A 21267-nucleotide genomic window follows, 5' to 3' on the forward strand; every position below is an offset into this window, starting at 1 on the left:
ATTGTTTTCAGCATACAGATGCACTAAATCACGACCTGTCAAGATTCAAGATTAAAGATTCAAGATTGTTTATTGTCATTCTTCAGCACACAAGTGTAAAGGAGAATGAAATGATTGCTACTCCAGATCTGATGCAGCATAAAAAATACAATAAATATAAATATAAAAGCAATCTTATAAAATGCAATGTACAAATAACCATTGACTGTGGCCATATATACATGAGATTAGTTTATAGACATAGACTGATTTTATGTAAATAAAGTGACACTACGTCAGGAGTATCTGTATGTAAGGTGACGTACAAGATTATTAAGGGATTGGACACGCTAGAGGCAGGAAACATGTTCCCGATGTTGGGGGAGTCCAGAACCAGAGGCCACAGTTTAAGAATAAGGGGTAGACAATTTAGAACGGAGTTGAGGAAAAACTTTTTCACACAGAGGGCTGTGGTTCTGTGGAATGCTCTGCCTCAGAAGGCAGTGGAAGCCAATTCTCTGGATTCTTTCAAAAAAGAGTTAGATAGAGCTCTTAAAGACGGCGGAGTGAAGGGATATGGGGAGAAGGCAGGAAAAGGGTACTGATTGTGGATGATCAGCCATGATCATAGTGAATGGTGGTGCTGGCTCGAAGGGCTGAATGGCCTACTCTTGCACCTATTGTCTATTGTGACTCTGGTAGGAAATGATCAGGAGACAAAGTGACTTGGCAAGAGGAACTCTCCAAGGTACTGTAGAGGGGATATGAAACATGGGGTGGTGGGGTGGGTTAATGGGTGGAGGTGTTGGTGGGCTTGATGGCTTGGGGGACGTAACTGGTCCTGGTGTGGATGTTGCTTAGCCGCTTCCCTGATGGGAGCGGGACAAGCAGTCCATGAGCAAGGTGCTTCCAATGCCCATCAGAGGCCAACTCCTGACCTGGTTTCATACAGTTGTGTTTTTAGGTTGAGAGTGCTTTTTCTTAAAGGCTTTAAGAATAAGGCAGGAAATGATAGGCTGGTGAGCCTGATATCAGTAGTGCCAAAGTTATTGGAAGGGACTGGAAATACATGTATCTGGATAGACAGCGACTGATTAGGGATAGTCAACATGGTTTTGTGCGTGGTAAGTCACGTCTAGCAAATGTCATAGAATTTTTTGAGGAAGTGACGAGGAGAGTGGATGAAGGCGAGGCAGTGGATGCTGTCTACCTGGAGTTTAGCAAGGTCCTTAACAAGGTCTCCCACGGGAGGTTGGTCAAGAAGCTGCAGTCGCTTGACATTGAAGATGAGGTAGTAAATTGGATTAGACATTAGCTTTGCGGGAGAAGCCAGAGAGTCGTTATAGATGGTTGCCCCTCCGACAGGAGACCAGTTGTGTGCCACAGGAATTAGTGCTGGGTCCGTTGTTACTTGTCATCTACATCTTTGATCTGGATGATAATGTGGTTAACTGGATCAGCAAATTTGCAGATGACACCAAGATTGGGGGTGTAGTGGACAGCAAGGAAGACTATCATAGCTTGCAGCAGGATCCGGACCAGCTGGAAAAATGGGCTGAAAAATGGCAGATGGAATTTAATCCAGGTAAGTGCGAGGTGATGTACTTCCGTAGGACCAATCGGGGTAGGTCTTTCACAGTGAACGGTACGGCACCAAGGACTGTGGCAGAACAGAGGGATCTGGGAATACAAGTCCATAATTCATTGAATGTGGTGTCACGGGTAGATGCAGTTGTAGAGAAAGCTTTTGGCACATTGACCTTCATAAATCAACATGTTGAGTACAGGAGATGGGATGTTATGTCAAAATTGTGTAGGACATTAGTAAGACCTAATAGTCATAGTCATAGTCATAGTCATAGTCATACTTTATTGATCCCGGGGGAAATTGGTTTTCATTACAGTTGCACCATAAATAATAAATAGTAGTAAAACCATAAATAGTTAAATAGTAATATGTAAATTATGCCAGGAAGTAAGTCCAGGACCAGCCTATTGGCTCAGGGTGTCTGACCCTCCAAGGGAGGAGTTGTAAAGTTTGATGGCCACAGGCAGGAATGACTTCCTATGACGCTCTGTGTTGCATCTTGGTGGAATGAGTCTCTGGCTGAATGTACTCCTGTGCCCACCCAGTACATTATATAGTGGATGGGAGACATTGTCCAAGATGGCATGCAATTTCAAGTGTTGAGTCCAGTTCTGATTACCTACTTACAGGCAAGATGTAAGAGTACAGGGACAATTTACAAGGATGGTGCTGGGTCTGCAGGACCTGAGTTATAAGAAAAGATTGAATGGGTTAGGACTGTATTCCCTTGAGTTCTGTCGTCACGTTTCAGCTTCAGTTCTGTAGTTGGTTCATCTCCGTGTTCAACAGGGTCTGGGTGTTGGGCTCTTGTTGCCATTACATTGAGTCTTTGTTAAGAAGACCTAAACCTTGTTTGAAATCACAGGAGACTGCAAATACTGGCGTCTGGAGCAAAAGGTGAACTGCTGGAAGGAAGTCAGTGGGCCAGGCAGCTTGTAAGGAGGCAAAGGAACAGTTGATGTGTCAGGTTGAGGTCCTAAAACAAGATCCTGAGACCAGCTGAGATCTTCCAGTTGTCTGCACTCTGTGACCCCTTCATTAGACACACCCAGGCACCTGCTCATTATCTAATCAGCCAATCATGCGGCAGCAACTCAAGGCAGAAAAGCACGTAGACATGGTCAAGAGGCTCAGTTGTTGAACTCATTGAAAGGCCTAGACAGAGTGGATGTGGAGAGGATGTTTCCTATGGTGGGGGAGTCTAGGACCAGAGGGCACAACCTCAGAACAGAGAGATGTACATTTAGAACAAAGATAAGAAGGAATTTCTTTAGCCAATGGGTGGTGAATCTGTGGAATTCATTGCCACAGATGGTTGTAGTGGCCATTTCATTCAGTACATTTAAAGCTGAGGTTGATAGGTTCTTGGTTAGTCAGGACCAGCAGGTCTCAAGTCCCAATTTTTGTGATGTCACTGTGTTTTTAGTATGTTCCAATATTACATCAGTGACCATTCAAGAAAGAGCTTTTTATTTCTTCAAATGTCCACTGAAACATCCCGAGTGTGGGAATGATAGCTGAGAATTACAAGGCTCTGAATCTCTCTCTCTCTCTCTCTCTCTCTCTGAATCTTCTTCCTTCTGAGGTGATTCTCCCCTTTGGTGTTGGCCGCAAAGCTTGTGATTCTGATTCGGGGAAGGCTGTCCCCCTCCCCCCTTAGATCTTGATGAGGTCATGTCGCCAGGTATGACCCCATTGTGACACTGCTTGATGTTGCCATGGTATCGATTGTTGCCTTTGTTTTGTATGTATATATAGTGGGGGAGTCTAGGACCAGAGGGCACAACCTCAGAACAGAGAGATGTACATTTAGAACAAAGATAGGAAGGAATTTCTTTAGCCAGAAGGTGGTGCATCTGTGGAATTCATTGCCACAGATGGTTGTAGTGGCCAATGAGGTTGATAGGTTCTTGGTCAGTCAGGACATCAAAGGTTACAGGGAGTAGGCAGGAAAATGGGGTTGAGAGGGATAACAAATCCCACTTCAACTCTGCTTCCCATTCCCATTCAGATATGTCCATACATGGCCTCCTCTACTGCCATGATGAGGCTAAACTCAGGTTGGAGGAGCAACACCTCATATACCGTCTAGGTAGTCTCCAGCCCCTTGGTATGAACATAGAATTCTCCAACTTCTGGTAATTCCCTCCCCCTCCCTTCCTCTATCCCTATTTCACTCTACCCCCTCCTCCAGCTCCCTCATGGTTCCGCCTCCTTCTTCTACCACCCATTGTTTTCAGGGTTATGACGTCAATGCTTCCCCTCCCCCACCCCTTTGTCTTTCTAATTACTGGTCTATCAACTGACGCTACAAGCATTCTTCAAATCCTTCCCTATCTTTCATTCTTCAGTCCTGACGAAGGGTTCCGGCCTGAAACATCGACTCATCGTTTCTGACTGATGCCGCCCGACCTGCTGAGTTCATCCAGCATACTGAAGGTGTTGCTTTGATCTTTTACAGCATCTGCAGATTATTTTATATATATAGTCTTGGTGTTCACCTGATCTACCAGACGCAGTCTATTCCTCGTTGCCCCCTGTTAATCTCCATTAGGAGGCCAGCCAGCACATCTGTGTGAACATTTTGAATACCCCTCAATCTATCCTTAATCTGACCTCTTCCCTTTTATTACTGAGATGAATGTATTAGCATCATTTATATATTTAATGCTGCATGAGAAATTTATTCGATCCATGTGTTACATCCCATTTAAACTGGTGGATTACAGTTTACAAAAGGCCAGACCTCCTGAGGGTGAGGTACATGAGGCTCGAGGACCAGCATGGGATTCAGGCGGAGGTTGTGGTATCCTGGAGAGAAACATCTCGTTGCTTGCACTGCAGTTGGAGGACAACAAGGAGGACAGGAGTTGGCCAAGTCACGGGCACTTCCATTACTTGCTGCGTTACCTAAACGAGATCAGGACCCAGACCCAGAACATCAGTGGTTTGACTTAGATCTCAAGTCCCTCCCTGATGCAGAGGGTGGGGACCTTCTTGCCTCCGCTATCTGCCAGGCCAAGAAAACTTATCAAAGAATGGCTTCCGCCTTAGGCAGGAAACTCTTTCCCATTCACCCCCCTCTCCCAGGAGCCTCCACATTTAGTAGTCAAACTTCCCCATCAATCGAGGAGGGGGCAATGTCCAAGTCAGATCCCCGGCCATCATGGCTTTCTTTCATGCACCTCAAAGGACCTAAAACTTTCTCACTTTTCAAGCTTAGTAGAGGTGCTTTACTGTAAATAATTTTGTTGTAATATCAATTTCTTCCAGTAAATAAATTTCCACCCCCTTCCTCTAATCCCCACTCTTACTTCTTCTCACCTGCCTATCACCTCCTCCTGGCGCCCCTCTTCTTTCCTTTCTCCAATGGTCCACTCTCCTCTCCTATCAGATTCCTTCCTCTCCAGTCCCTGACCTTTCCCACCCACCTGGCTTCACCCATCACCTTCCAGCCAGCCTCCTTCCCTTCACCCCACCTTTTTATTCTGGTACTTTCCCCCTTCCTTCTCGGTCCTGAAGAAGGGTCTTGGCCCAAAAAGTTGACTGTTTATTCATTTCCATAGATGCCGCCTGACCAGCTGAGTTCCTCCAGCATTTTGTAGAATCATAGAGAAGTACAGCACAGAAACAGGCCTTTGGCCCATCTAGTTCATGGTGAAACCATTTACACTGCTCAATCCTATTGACTTGCACTCCGTACCCCTACTATCCAAACTCCTCTTAAATATTGAAATCGAGCTCGCAAGTACCACTTCTACTGGCAGCTCGTTCCACACTCTTACCACTCCTTGAGTGAAGAAGCTTCCCCTCATGTTCCCCTTAAGCTTCTCACCTTTCACCCTTAACCCTTGACCTCTGGTTGTAGTCCCACCCAACCTGTGTGTGTTGCTTATTAAAGTATCACCTTACTAAATAATTTCGATATAAAGAAGTTAAAGCAATTGGCCTTTTGGTGAAGGGGTGAACTGATAGATGTTCTATAAAACTCTGGTTAGGCGACACTTGAAGTACTGTGACCAGTTCTGGTCGCCTCACATCGAAGGATGTGGAAGCATTGGAAAGAGTACAGAAGAGATCTACCAGAATGCTGCCTGGTTTAGAGAGTATGGATTATGATCAGAGATTAAGGGAGCTAGGGCTTTACTCTTTGGAGAGAAGGAGGATGAGAGGAGACATGATAGAGGTGTACAAGATAATAACAGGAATAGATAAGAGAGGATAGCCAGCGCCTCTTCCCCAGGGCACCACTGTTCAATACAAGAGGACATGGCTTTAAGGTAAGGGGTGAGAAGTTCAAGGGGGATATTAGAGGAAGGTTTTTTACTCAGAGAGTGGTTGGTGCATGGAATGCACTGCTTGAGTCAGTAGTGAAGGCAGATACACTGGTGAAGTTTAAGAGACTACTAGACAGGTATATGGAGGAATTTAAGGTGGGGGCTTATATGGGAGGCAGGGTTTGAGGGTTGGCACAACATTGTGGGCCGAAGGGCCTGTACTGTGCTGTACTATTCTATGTTCTATGTTATAAACTCTTCTTGGGCTTCCAGCTGGGTACAGGTATCAACTTCAACCGATGTTTCAATGAGAAACTCTGCCATCTTCATCAGGGAAGCACTAGATCCTTTTTGATAGATATTTGTTAGTGTTGTTTTGTCATTGTTATGTTTGCTGAGGTAAAATAAAAAGCTGTTGTTTTACTTGCCATCCAGACCGATCGTTCTATGCACAAATACACCAAGGTACAAAAAGAGAACAAAACGCGAAGAAAGTGCAATGCACTATGGGTCGATAAGTAGAGTGCAAAGGTCATGACAAGGTTGAATGGGAGATCAAAATTCATCTACTGTACAGTAGTGTGGTGGTTTGTGTGACATTATTTATTTATTTATCTATCTATTTATTTATTTTATTTCTTACATCCAAGAGACTGAAAATATTTATGTTGCATCTTTGTCACAGTAAGGAAGGGAAATGTGGGAGGATATTTTCCAAGCACTAAGATTGTATACATAATTGTTTTGTATACATGTGTACGGTTTTTTTTTGTATGTTAAATTTAAAATGGCTTCTTTGTTATGTTAAATGCTGAGAAAGTCTCCAGCTGGAAATTTGCTTGGGTTAATACAGACATCAGGGTGCTATTAGCCAGTGGGTGGTCATGTTATCGTTTTTTCGGGTGATAATGCTGTCTCATATGACTGGGGACGGGGTTTTTGGCGGAGAGTCAGAGGAGAGACGGGGAGGATGGCAGACGGGGTTTTTGGCGGGGAGTTGGAGGAGAGACGGGGAGGACGGCGGACGGGTTTTTGGGGGGGAGTCGGAGGAGAGATGGGGAAGACGGAGGAGAGACGGGGAAGACGGAGGAGAGACGGGGAGGACGGCGGACGTGCGGAAAAGCTCCGGTCAATCACTTCGGGTGGTCCCGAGCCATGAGTCAACAGGATCCGGGTGGTCGTCAGGAATCGATTGAGCTCCAACGGTTGCGCGCGAAGAACTTGGACTTCGATAAGTCTTGGCGCTTTTTTTCCCATTACTTCCTTTTCTGTATTGAATTTATATTAATGTCATAGAATTAGTAATATCTATAAAGTGTACTTGGTAAAACGTACTGGGTGTGCTAGCTGATGATTGATGTTTGGGATTGATTTGGGTGGCAACAGACTCCGTGGGAAGTGTTGAGGCAGGTGCTGGGTGGGATTTCCCCCAGACATATACGAGCCAATATAACTGAACGTTACACATGTATGTACAGTCAGATAGGCAATCAGATCAACGTGTATTGATAAATCTGATGGCCTGGTGGAAGAAGCTGTCCCGGAGCCCGTTGGTCCAGGCCTTAACGCTGTGGTACCGTTTGCCAGATGGAAGCAGCTGAAACAGTTTCGGGTCGGGGTGACTGGTGTCCCTGATGATCTTCCAGCCCTTCTTTACACACCTGCTGCTGTAAATGTCCTGAATGGAGGGAAGTTCACATCTACAGATGCGCTGGGCTGTCCGCACCACTCTCTGCAGCACCCTGCGATCGAGGGAAGCACAGTTCCCATACCACGTGATGACACAGCCAGTCAGGATGCTCTCGGTGGTGCCCCTGTAAAAAGTCCTGAGGATCTGGGGACTCATGCCAAACTTCTTCAGCCATCTGAGGTGAAAGAGGCACTGTTGTGCTTTTTTCACCACACAGCCGGTATGTACAGTCCAGCTGAAATCCTCGGTAATGTGTATACCGAGGAACATGAAACTACTCACCCTCTCAACTACCGTCCCATCGATGTCAATAGTGGCTAGCCTTTCTCCGTTCCTCCGGTAACCCACGATCAACTCCTTTGTTCTTTCAACATTGGGGCAGAGGTTCTTTTCTTTGACTTCTCCTCTGTAGACTGTATACTCACTGTTGAAAATAAGGCCTGGCAATGTCGCATCATCTGCAAATTTGATCAGCAGGTTGGAGCTGTGCGTGGCAACACAGTCGTGGGTGCATAGGGAGTAGAGGAGGGGGCTCAGGACACAGCCCTGGGGAGCTCCTGTGTGGAGGGTCAGAGGGGCAGAGGTGAGGGAGCCCATCCTTACCAACTGCTGGCGATCTGACAGGACATCCAGGAACCAGTTGCACAAGGCAGGGTGCAGGCTGTGGTCTCTGACCTTCTTGTCGAGCCTGGGTGGGGAGCTGTGGTGTTGAATGTTGAACTATAGTCCAACAACAGCATTTTAACATAAGCATCCCTCTTCTCCAGGTGAGTGAGGGCGGTGTGTGGTGCTGTGGCTATGGCATTGTCCGTTGATCGGCTGTGTCAGTAGCTGGATTGTCGGCGGTCCAGCGCGGGTGGCAGATATAGTTCTTGACCAGTCTCTCAAAGTACAATAAAAAAGGCAACAATTGATGCCTCGACAACATCAAGCAGGGTCATAATGGCCTCATACCTGGTAGTGTGACCGAGTTGAATCCTGGCGTCTTCTGCATTCCAAGTCTGAACGTCCTCCCTGTGGAATGCGTGGGTTTCCTGCAGCTGCTCTGGTTTCCTCCCACAGTCCAAAGACCTACCTGTTAGTGGGTTGATTGCCCCGTGATTAGGCTGGGGTTAAACTGGGGGTTGCCGGTGGCTCGAAGGGCCGGTGGGGCCTATTCGGCACCGAGTCCCATTAAATAAATAAATACTGTTCGCATCACGATGAATGGGCCAGGTCCACGTGACTCGAAGCTCAGACTAGCTGGCCGATCAGGAAGCCATCAGGCTCCCACCCGCTGGGCGAAGAGCAGAAAGAGCAAGGGGATGCAAACCTTGGAAGTGGGTGCACTCAATGGGACTACTGAAAAAGAGTAACTGGTGGAAAAGACCATTGGCCAATTGCTGTCTGACTTCTTCGGGGAATTGCAAGTGGAATAGGTTCAATGATCTGAACATACAACAGTGACTGGTAAGAAAGCTAAAAACATTATTATACCTTCTGGAGATAGCTACTTGGTTAAAGTAGCTATCTCCAGATGACCCCTGTGAACAGGTGACCCCTGTTTCCATCCAGGGGGTCAGTGTGGACATGGTGGAGGATTACAAATACCTGCGGATACGAATTGACAATAAACTGGACTGATCAAAGAACACTGAGACTGTCTACAAGAAGGGTCAGAGCCGTCTCTATTTCCTGAGGAGACTGAGGTCCTTTAACATCTGCTGGACGATGCTGAGGATGTTCTACGAGTCTGTGGTGGCCAGTGCTATCATGTTTGCTGTTGTGTGCTGGGGCAGCAGGCTGAGGGTGGCAGACACCAACAGAATCAACAAACTCATTCGTAAGGCCAGTGATGTTGTGGGGATGGAACTGGACTCTCTCACGGTGGTGTCTGAAAAGAGGATGCTGTCCAAGTTGCATGCCATCTTGGACAATGTCTCCCATCCACTATATAATGTACTGGGTGGGCACAGGGGTACATTCAGCCAGAGACTCATTCCACCGAGATGCAACACAGAGCGTCATAGGAAGTCATTCCTGCCTGTGGCCATCAAACTTTACAACTCCTCCCTTGGAGGGTCAGACACCCTGAGCCAATAGGCTGGTCCTGGACTTATTTCATAATTTACTGGCATAATTTACATATTACTATTTAACTATTTATGGTTTTATTACTATTTATTATTTATGGTGCAACTGTAATGAAAACCAATTTCCCCCAGGATCAATAAAGTATGAAACATAGAAACATAGAAAATAGGTGCAGGAGTAGGCCATTCGACCCTTCGAGCCTGCACCGCCATTTATTATGATCATGGCTGATCATCCAACTCAGAACCCCACACCAGCCTTCCCTCCATACCCTCTGATCCCCCTAGCCACAAGGGCCATATCTAACTCTCTCTTAAATATAGCCAATGAACTGGCCTCAACTGTTTCCTGTGGCAGAGAATTCCACAGATTCACCACTCTCTGTGTGAAGAAGTTTTTCCTAATCTCAGGCCTAAAAGGCTTCGCCTTTATCCTCAAACTGTGACCCCTTGTTCTGGACTTCCCCAACATTGGGAACAATCTTCCTGCATCTAGCCTGTCCAATCCCTTTAGGATTTTATATGTTTCAATCAGATCCCCCCTCAATCTTCTAAATTCCAACGAGTACAAGCCTAGTTCATCCAGTCTTTCTTCATATGAAAGTCCTGCCATCCCAGGAATCAATCTGGTGAACCTTCTTTGTACTCCCTCTATAGCAAGGATGTCTTTCCTCAGATTAGGGGACCAAAACTGCACACAATACTCCAGGTGTGGTCTCACCAAGGCCTTGTACAACTGCAGTAGTACCTTCCTGCTCCTGTACTTGAATCCTCTCGCTATAAATGCCAGCATACCATTCGCCTTTTTCACCGCCTGTTGTACCTGCATGCCCACTTTCAATGACTGGTGTATAATGACACCCAGGTCTCGTTGCACCTCCCCTTTTCCTAATCGGTCACCATTCAGATAATAATCTGTTTTCCTATTTTTGCCACCAAAGTGGATAACTTCACATTTATCCACATTAAATTGCATCTGCCATGAGTTTGCCCACTCACCCAACCTATCCAAGTCACCCTGCATCCTCTTAGCATCCTCCTCACAACTAACACTGCCGCCCAGCTTCGTGTCATCCGCAAACTTGGAGATGCTGCATTTAATTCCCTCATCCAAGTCATTAATATATATTGTAAACAACTGGGGTCCCAGCACTGAGCCTTGCGGTACCCCACTAGTCACTGCCTGCCATTCTGAAAAGGTCCCGTTTATTCCCACTCTTTGCTTCCTGTCTGCTAACCAATTCTCTATCCACATCAATACCTTACCCCCAATACCGTGTGCTTTAAGTTTGCACACTAATCTCCTGTGTGGGACCTTGTCAAAAGCCTTTTGAAAATCCAAATATACCACATCCACTGGTTCTCCCCTATCCACTCTACTAGTTACAGCCTCAAAAAATTCTATCAGATTCGTCAGACATGATTTTCCTTTCACAAATCCATGCTGACTTTGTCCAATGATTTCACCACTTTCCAAATGTGCTGTTATCACATCTTTGATAACTGACTCCAGCAGTTTCCCCACCACCGATGTTAGGCTAACAGGTCTATAATTCCCCGGTTTCTCTCTCCCTCCTTTTTTAAAAAGTGGGGTTACATCAGCCATCCTCCAATCCTCAGGAACTAGTCCAGAATCTAACGAGTTTTGAAAAATTATCACTAATGCATCCACTATTTCTTGGGCTACTTCCTTAAGCACTCTGGGATGCAGACCATCTGGCCCTGGGGATTTATCTGCCTTTAATCCCTTCAATTTACCTAACACCACTTCCCTACTAACATGTATTTCACTCAGTTCCTCCATCTCACTGGACCCTCTGTCCCCTACTATTTCTGGAAGATTATTTATGTCCTCCTTAGTGAAGACAGAACCAAAGTAATTATTCAATTGGTCTGTCATGTCCTTGCTCCCCATAATCAATTCACCTGTTTCTGTCTGCAGGGGACCTACATTTGTCTTTACCAGTCTTTTCCTTTTTACATATCTATAAAAGCTTTTACAGTCAGTTTTTATGTTCCCTGCCAGTTTTCTCTCATAATCTTTTTTCCCCTTCCTAATTAAGCCCTTTGTCCTCCTCTGCTGAACTCTGAATATCTCCCAGTCCTCAGGTGAGCCACTTTTTCTAGCTAATTTGTATGCTTCTTCTTTGGAATTGATACTATCCCTAATTTCTCTTGGTAGCCACGGGTGCACTACCTTCCTTGATTTATTCTTTTGCCAAACTGGGATGAACAATTGTTGTAGTTCATCCATGCAATCCTTAAATGCTTGCCATTGCATATCCACCGTCAACCCTTTAAGTGTCATTTGCCAGTCTATCTTAGCTAATTCCCCTCTCATACCTTCAAAGTTACCCCCCTTTAAGTTCAGAACCTTTGTTTCTGAATTAGCTATGTCACTCTCCATCTTAATGAAGAATTCCACCATATTATGGTCACTCTTACCCAAGGGGCCTCTCACGACAAGATTGCTAATTAACCCTTCCTCATTGCTCAAAACCCAGTCCAGAATAGCCTGCTCTCTAGTTGGTTCCTCGACATGTTGGTTCGAAAAACCATCCCGCATACATTCCAAGAAATCCTCTTCCTCAGCACCTTTACCAATTTGGTTCACCCAATCTACATGTAGATTGAAGTCACCCATTATAACCGCTGTTTCTTTATTGCACACATTTCTAATTTCCTGTTTAATACCATCCCCAACCTCACTACTACTGTTAGGTGGCCTGTACACAACTCCCACCAGCGTCTTCTGCCCCTTAGTGTTACGCAGCTCTACCCATATCGATTCCACATCTTCCCGGCTTATGTCCTTCCTTTCTATTGCGTTAATCTCTTTTTTAACCAGCAACGCCACCCCACCTCCCCTTCCTTCATGTCTATCCCTCCTGAATATTGAATATCCCTGAATGTTGAGCTCCCATCCTTGGTCACCCTGGAGCCATGTCTCTGTGATCCCAACTATATCATAATCATTAATAACAATCTGCACTTTTAATTCATCCACCTTGTTACGAATGCTCCTTGCATTGACACACAAAGCCTTCAGGCGCTCTTTTACAACTCTCTTAGCCCTTATACAATTATGTTGAAAAGTGGCCCTTTTTGATGCTTGCCCTGGATTTGTCGGCCTGCCACTTTTACTTTTCTCCTTACTACTTTTTGCTTCTACCCTCACTTTACACCCCTCTGTCTCTCTGCACTGGTTCCCATCCCCCTGTTGTGAACTAACCTCCTCACGCCTAGCCTCTTTAATTTGATTCCCACCCCCCAACCATTCTAGTTTAAAGTCACCTCAGTAGCCCTCGTTAATCTCCCTGCCAGGATATTGGTCCCCCTAGGATTCAAGTGTAACCCGTCCTTTTTGTACAGGTCACGCCTGCGCCAAAAGAGGTCCCAATGATTCAAAAACTTGAATCCCTGCCTCCTGCTCCAATCCCTCAGCCACGCATTTATCCTCCACCTCATCGCATTCCTACTCTCACTGTCGCGTGGCACAGGCAGTAATCCCGAGATTACTACCTTTGCGGTCCTTTTTCTCAACTCCCTTCCTAGCTCCCTATATTCTCCTTTCAGGACCTCTTCCCTTTTCCTACCTATGTCATTGGTACCTATATGTACCACAGCCTCTGGCTCCTCACCCTCCCACTTCAGGATATCTTGGACACAATCAGAGATATCCTGGACCCTGGCACCAGGGAGGCAAACTACCATCCGGGTCTCTGGACTATGTCCACAGAATCGCCTATCTGACCCCCTTACTATCGAGTCCCCTATCACAACTGCCCTCCTCTTCCTTGCCCTACCCTTCTGAGCTACAGGGCCAGACTCTGTGCCGGAGGCACGGCCACTGTCACTTCCCCCGGGTAAGCTGTCCCCCCCCAACAGTACTCAAACAGGAGTACCTATTGTTAAGGGGCACAGCCACCGGGGTACTCTCTATTACCTGACTCTTCCCCTTCCCCCTCCTAACCGTGACCCACTTGTCTGCCTCCCGTGGCCCCGGCGTAACCACCTGCCTGCAACTCCTCTCTATCAACTCCTCACTCTCCCTGACCAGACGAAGGTCATCGAGCTGCAGCTCCAGTTCCGTAATGCGGTCCCTTAGGAGCTGCATCTCGATGCACCTGGCGCAGGTATGGACGTCCGGGAGGCTTGGAGACTCCAGGGCCTCCCATATCCGACACCGAGAACAACAAATTGCCCTCAGACTCATACTGCCTTTCTCCTCAAATAACAACAGAAAATGAACGTCAAACCTTCCTGGCCTCACCCGTTTCCACCTAAGCCCGTTGAGCCGAAGCCCTTAAGCCTTCACTCTGCTCCCGGCTCACTCCGCTGCCCGCTGTATGAGGCTCTGTTCCTTTTAAATCTGTCGCGCTGCACTGCCCGACGTCACACACCTGCGCAGTCCCGCCTTTCTGAACGCCAATGGAGAAAAGAAAACAAAAATTTCAAAAATGTCTTCCTCCGCACTCCCGCCCCAACTCTCAGACTTCCTTCTTCGAATGACTATGACTATGACTATAAAGGATTCCAATTGCCTATCATATGGCACATCAACTTCCCTTTTTTTGATTTGAGGTTGCTAGGTTTTACAGTGAAATGGGAGGGAGACCTGCTGTGGGCAGAACATGATTGATGGATGGTTTATGACTCAGTGCAATTTCCCTGATCTGTCAGATGACCACAGGCCCCAGTTATTTCAGATCTGCCTGGGGACGCGATGGGAATTTATCAACGTGCTCGCTGGCCAAGAGCAAGTGAGCCTGTGCAGGAGAGGTGGATCAGAGGGTCAGTACAGAATGAGCCACTTAACATCCCATTCCACGAGCCCAGAAAGGAAATTGCCTGTCGCCTCCCTCTGGTGTCCTCCTCTCTTCCCTGTCTCCCGTGGTCCACTCTCTTCTCCTGTCAGAATCCTTTATCTTCAGCCCTTTAGGTTTACCACCTAACACCTTCCAGCTTCTCGCATCATTCTGTACTCCCCCTCCCCATTTGGTCTCACTAATCACCATCTAGCTTGTATGTACTCCTTCCTCTGCTCCCCCCGCCATCTTCTTATTCTGCAATCTACCCCCTTTCTTTCCAGTCCTGATGTAGGCTTTCAGCCAAAACATCAACTCTTAATTCTTCTCCATAGACACTGCCTGAACTGTTGAGTTCCTCCAGCATTTTGTATGTGTTGCCCCCCGAAAGAAAACCCACAGATGTTATCGGAGTCTATTCTTGTATAATTTCTTATGTGGTCCCCAAAAATCTGTCCCATATTTTGCTCATCCTTGTTTGGAGATTGCTCAGAATATCATCAGTTTTATTCACCAGTTTTATTTTGACCTCAGGATACCACGGTCCCCATTTATCATCCCTACTCATGAGTGTGTGTTCATGATCTTCTGCTGCTGTAGCCCATCCACTTCAAGGTTCAACATGTTGTGCATTCAGAGATGCTCTTCTGCCCACCACCGTTGTAACACGTGGTTATTTGAGTTACTGTCACCTTCCTGTCAGCTTGAACTAGGCTGGCCATTACCCTCTGACCTCTGAAGGACTGGCACTTTTCACTCACAGAACTGGCACTCACTGGATTTTTTTTTCTGTTTTTCACACCATTGTCTGTAAACTCTAGAGACTGCTATACATGAAAATGCCAGGAGATCAGCAGTTTATGAGATACTCAAACCACCCCATCTGGCACCAACAATCATTCCACGGTCAATATCACTCAGATCACATTTCCTCCCAATTCTGATGTTTGGTCTGAACAACAACTGAACCTTTTGACCATGTCTGCATGCTTTTATGCATTGAGTTGCTGCTAGGTGATTGGCTGATTAGATATTTGCATTAACAAGCAGGTGTACAGGTGTACCTAATAAAGTGGCTGAGAGTGCATATCCCGTCAGATCTCACTGTAAGAATAACATTCTCTTGCTCAGATTTGAACCAGGGGCTAAAACCTCATAGAACGTGGAAGATTACAGCACAGGAACAGGCCATTCAGCCCATAATGTTGTGCTGAACCAGCTAAAAAGCAAATCAAAAACACCCAAACACTATTCCCTCCTACCTACACCATGTCCTTATCCCTCCACCTTCCTTACACCCATGTGCCTATCCAAATATCTCTTAAAAGCCTCTAATGTATTTGCCTATACCACCATACCAGGAAGCATATTCCAGGCATCCATGACTCTCTGAGTAAAAACTTACCCCTCGCATTCCCCTTGAACCTACCCCCCTCACCTTCAATGCATGCCCTCGAGTACTAGATATTTCTACTCTCTGCCCACTCTACCTATGCCTCTCATAATCTTGTAAACCTCTACTAGATCTCCCTCAGCCTCCATCCTCCAGAGAAAATAACCCAGGTTTAGATTTTAAGGCCCACCACTTTGCCTTTGCTGTGTCCTGTCCTTCAGATGAAACTGTAAATGAAGACCCAGCCTTCTCTCCTTCTCTCTTCGATGGATACGAAGGATAGCAAAGAAATCATCCAGGCAAAATCTCATCCCACTGCAACATACTGTGCAGATGAAGGGTCTCGGCCTGAAATGTTGTTCATTCCTTTGCATGAATGCTACCTGATCTGCTGGGTCATTCTTGCGACCTTTATCGCATTCCTTGGTGCTTGCAAAAGGTGCTGGGGGAGCGGATTATCTTGTGAAGTGTGTTGTGAGAGAGGAAAATCCAGGGAAAACAGAGCAAAATCACTCCCAGTTGGAATGGTGTGTAACCTTTGGTAATCAGCGTTAGGAGGGTGACATTGCCCTTGATCGTGCAATAATGCTGGAGGTGGGACAACGCAGAATAAGTTTGGCACGGACTAGATGGGCAGAAGGGTGTTTTTCTGTGCTGTAGTACTCTATAACTCGATAACCGGGCCTGCAACCGATTTTTTTTCTCTAAATAAACGATTTAATTGACGAGGGTATTCGCGGCAAGCCAGCATTTCCTGCACATCCCTAATCAGCCGCACGGTGGCAGTGGGGAGCCACCCTCATGAACCACTGCAGAAGTGAAGATAGAGCGTTTTGGGAGGAGATACCCGGCTAATGGCGAGAGATTTCAAAATAAGGAGCTTCCATGGAGGGGCGTTCTGTGTTCCCATAACCTTCCTGCCCTTGTCCTTTAAGGTGTGGGACACGGATTAAGAATGGTTACTTATTTATTTAGAGATACAGCGCGGACGCCGCCCAGCAACCCCCGATTTAACCCCAACCTAATCACGGGACAATTGACAATGACCGATTAACCTACTAACCGGTACAAATCTTTGGACTGTGGGAGGGAACCCTCACATTCCACAGGGAGAACGTACAATTTCCATACAGGTGATGCCGGAGATGAACTCCGACGCCCCAAGCTGTAAGTGACCTCAGTACCTTTTGTGGATGGAACATACTGTGTGACAATGGGGGAAAGGATTGAGTGGCCAGGAGGATAAATCGGGCGCCAGCGCTCAAGGCAGCTTTGCACTGGATGCCACTGAGAGCCCAGGAATTGCAGTGGTGTTCCCAGTGAGAATTTTTCTTTCCGATCTTGAAGTATTTTATAAAGTAGATTTACCCAGGGCTGGTCATGACTCATTTTTAAACTTCACTACCAAATGACAAGAGGCGGATGGGGTGGAAACGTTTCCTTTTGCAGCGCCTCACCTTCAATTTGCAATCTTCTGGCAGTCAGTTTAACACTTGATGGTAAACTTTGTATTCAAAGTTCTTCGCTACTGGCTGGTATCCACCAAGGGGCACTTGGAGAGTGTGTAAGGGTCCAGAATTGGTAGGGCCGTTGGCTCCAAAATCCTAGTATCACACCCTAGCCCCTCCACGCCTGTAAGTCACCCTGACAACGTCACCGATGTTATACCCTCACCATGCCCAGTGCCTTGAAAAAGTAGTCGGCACCCGACACTTTGTTCACGTAAATGAATATTACAGCCAGGTACTTGGATCAATATAACTGAGAATTTTTATTCGTGAATTGCATACTCCTTTTCCCCCCACATTAGAGCCCCCCCAAAAACAGGGTAAATTGTAAAGCATGAAAAACTAAAGCTTCAAAAAAATATCTGCAGTTCAAAAGTATTCATCCCCCTTTGCTCAGCATTTTGTTAAACCAGCTATTAGGGCCAGCAGTCTTTTTGGATAAATCTCTATTAGTTTTGCACAACGCCTATTCCTCCTCCTCCTCACAAAATTGCTGGAGTTGTGCTATCTTAGTTGGGAAGCGGCAGTGGACAGCAATTTAGAGGTCTTGGTAGAGATGTTCAATCGGGTTAAAGGCAGGAATCTGACTGGGTCACTCAAGGACATTAATTTTCTTCATTTAAAGCCACTCCATGGTTGCTCTGGGCTGTGGTCCTCCTGAGAGATTAACTGGGAAGGAGGTTTAAGTTTTCTGGTGGAGGCCAGCAGGTCTTTAATCCAGGATCTCTCTGTATTTAGCAGCATTCATCTTCCCATCAATCCTGACCGGATTTCCAAAAGGCATCCCCATAGCATGCTGCTACCTCCACCCTTACAGTAGGGATGGTGTCACCTGGTTAATGTGCAGTATTAGATTCATGTCACACTTACCACTTAGTGTTGAGGCCAGAAAGTTCCATTTTAGTTTCATCCGACCACAAGACTCTTCCATGTCTTCACAGTATCTTCCAAGTGACACCATGCCAAATCTTTACAGGCAAGGGCTTCTTCCTTGCCACTCTTCCGCAAATACCCTTTTTGTGCAAGGCCTTGGAGATTGTGAAGCCATGAACCTTATCTTCAGTTGCAGCTGCTGAGTGACTGTTGGCATCACAATAGCCGCTTTTTAAAGTGCCATTCTCCTCCAGCAACTAAGTTTAGAAGGGTGGATTGACTTAAGCAGTGTGGCTGTGGTTTCATATTTTCATGATGGACTGCACTGAGCTCAGAGATATGGTCAGTGCCTTTGAGATGGTCTTATACCCTTCCCCAGATTTGTGCTTCTCGATTACCATTTCCCTGACTTGTCTTGAATGTTCTTTTGCCTTCATTTTGGTTTTGTTCTGTTCAAAATCTACCATACTGTTGGACTTTACAGAGGAAGAGGGTATTTATTCTTATGAATTCATTGAAAATAGGTGATCCTCCAAATTTCTACATCAACAAATTGGGTAAGTTGGTATTGCACCCAAGGAAAGTTAGCATAATTAAAAGGGGGATGAATACTTCTTCAGCCTCACAATTTTAGGTTTTAGTTGTTGTCAGATAAAAAGAGACATTCCAAAAGCTATCATTATGCACGTTGTTTTTAGAATAGCTCAAAAAATCCCACTTCAAAACATCTTAAGCTTAGAAAATGAATTGGTAAGGTGTGAAAGTAGCTGTGGTGGCTGAATACTTTCCCATGGCTCTGTACTTAAATTGTGTTCCATCTGTCCTTGGACGGCACACCCTTCCTTGACCAGATTCACTGGCAATTCTTGCAATCTAGTCCGTTATGTGATCTCCCTTATGAGAAGAGACCAACAGCATATTGGGGGATCTAGTGTGTGGAACATCTCCATGCCGTCTGTAGAGGTGACCCCATAGCCTGTCACTTCTATGCTCCATCTCATTGTCACATGGTTCTAATGCAAACTGGAGGCTGGATACATTGTAGCCTTGTTGGACTTGGTATGAAAATCCACATTTCAGGAGAACTTGCTATTTCGGTTTGTTTCAGAACTGGCCCAATGTTGTAAGGTCATCCATTTGTAATTTTTAACCCAATTTTCTCCCCCTCTGTCCTCACAGAAGACTGCCTGGCCTGCCAGAGAGTATCAGCACAAGACCATCAGACATAGGAGCAGAATTAGGCCATTCAGCCCATCGAGTCTGCTCCATTCCATAATGGCTGATCCAACACAACCGCCTACACCCACCTTCTCACCATATTCTTTGATGCCCTGACCAATCAGGAAACAATCAATTTCCACCTTAAATATTCCCATGGACTTGGCTTCCACCACAGTCTGTGGCAAAGCATTCTACAGATTTGCTACTCTCTGGCTAAAAAAAAATTCCTCCTTACCCCTGTTCTAAAAGGTCAACCCTCAATTTTGAGGCTGTGTCCTCTAATTCTGGATACCCCCACCAAAGAAAACATCCTCTTCACATTCACCCATCTAGTCCTTTCAACACTCAGTAGATTTCAATGAGATCCCCTCGCATTTTTCTAAATTCCAGTGAGTACAGGCCCAAAGCTGCCAAACGCTCCTCATATGTTAACCCCTTTATTCCCGGAATCATCTGGATTCTCTCCAATGACAATACATCTCTTCTGAGATATGGGGCTCACCTCAGAAAGCATCTTTCTTTGAGTTTCGGATCTCAGCAGGGGACGGATTGGAGTCCTGATAAAGGTCTTGGCCTGAAACGTCAACCAATAGATGCTGCCTGACCTGCTTAGTTACTCCAGCATTGTGTGTGTGTGTGTGTGTGTGCGCGCGCATGTTACAATGAACTCTGTTTTAACTTTAACCTCTCTGTTGGAGTTCTCTCTCTTTCGCTAACTGCCCTCACCCTATTGCCCAGCTACTCTGTAGTCTGAGCAAACCCAGCCACATTCTATCAAGAATACTCCCTTTATCCTATCGACAAATCCCCAGCTTTTCTCTGTGACTTGTACCTGGTTTCTTTCCCAGTTCCGAAGAGCCTTTAACCTCAAAGCTCAACTGTTTCCCTTTCTGCAGGTGCTGCTTGACTTACTGAATGTTTCCAGCATTTTTATGATTTTCAGATTTGCATCATCTGCTGGTCTCTCACTGTACTTTCCACCCCTGCCCAGATTCATTTTCTGACCTCTGTATTCTTCTATTTCTTGCCATGGCTGTGCATCAGCTTTGTGCTGAAACATTCCTCCCCCCTACTTTAACTTTCGTCCAGGAGGCCATTCAACATCCCTAACCCAACTTCTCCATTCAGAGCATTGCCAACCCAAATCCTTAACATATACATCAGTGGTTACTTTATTAGGTACCTGGTCATTATTGCAAATATCTAATCAGCCAATCATGTGGCAGCAACACAATGCACAAGAGCATGCAGACATGGTCAAGAGGTTCATTTGTTGTTCATCTGAATGGGGAAGGAATGTGATCTACATGACTTTGAATGTGGAACGATTTTTGGTGGTTTGGAGTATCTCAGAAACTGCTGCTCTTCTGGGATTTTCACACACAAGTCTCTAGAGTTTACAGGGATGGTGGGAAAACCCCCCCAAAAAAAATCCAGCAACCAGCAGTTCTGCGGGTGAAAACTCCTTGTTAATGACAGCGGTCAGAGAGGAATGGCCAGACTGGTTCAAGCCGACAGTAACTCAAATAACCACAGTGGTTTGCAGAAGAGCACCTCCGAACGCACAACGTGTTGAACCTTGAAGTGGATGGGCTACAGCAGCAGAAGATCATGCCAGGTTCCACTCCTGTGCCTGATAAAGAGCCCACTGATTGCACTTCGCTTGGTTTCACGCCCTCCGCCAATTCTCTTACAGTCTTCACCCACCTCCCACTCCACCCAGTTTGGACAATCTACTCACCCATCCATTTTGCCGCCACATCTCAAGTCAGAGATATTCTCTTAAGGTTTGCAGGTCAGTGTAACACCGAACTGACTACTCATTTCCAGAGCTTTGGGTACAAATAACTTTGGGAGA

The sequence above is a fragment of the Mobula hypostoma genome, chromosome 11, assembly GCF_963921235.1.
Source record: "Mobula hypostoma chromosome 11, sMobHyp1.1, whole genome shotgun sequence".
In the NCBI taxonomy this organism is placed as follows: domain Eukaryota; kingdom Metazoa; phylum Chordata; class Chondrichthyes; order Myliobatiformes; family Myliobatidae; genus Mobula; species Mobula hypostoma.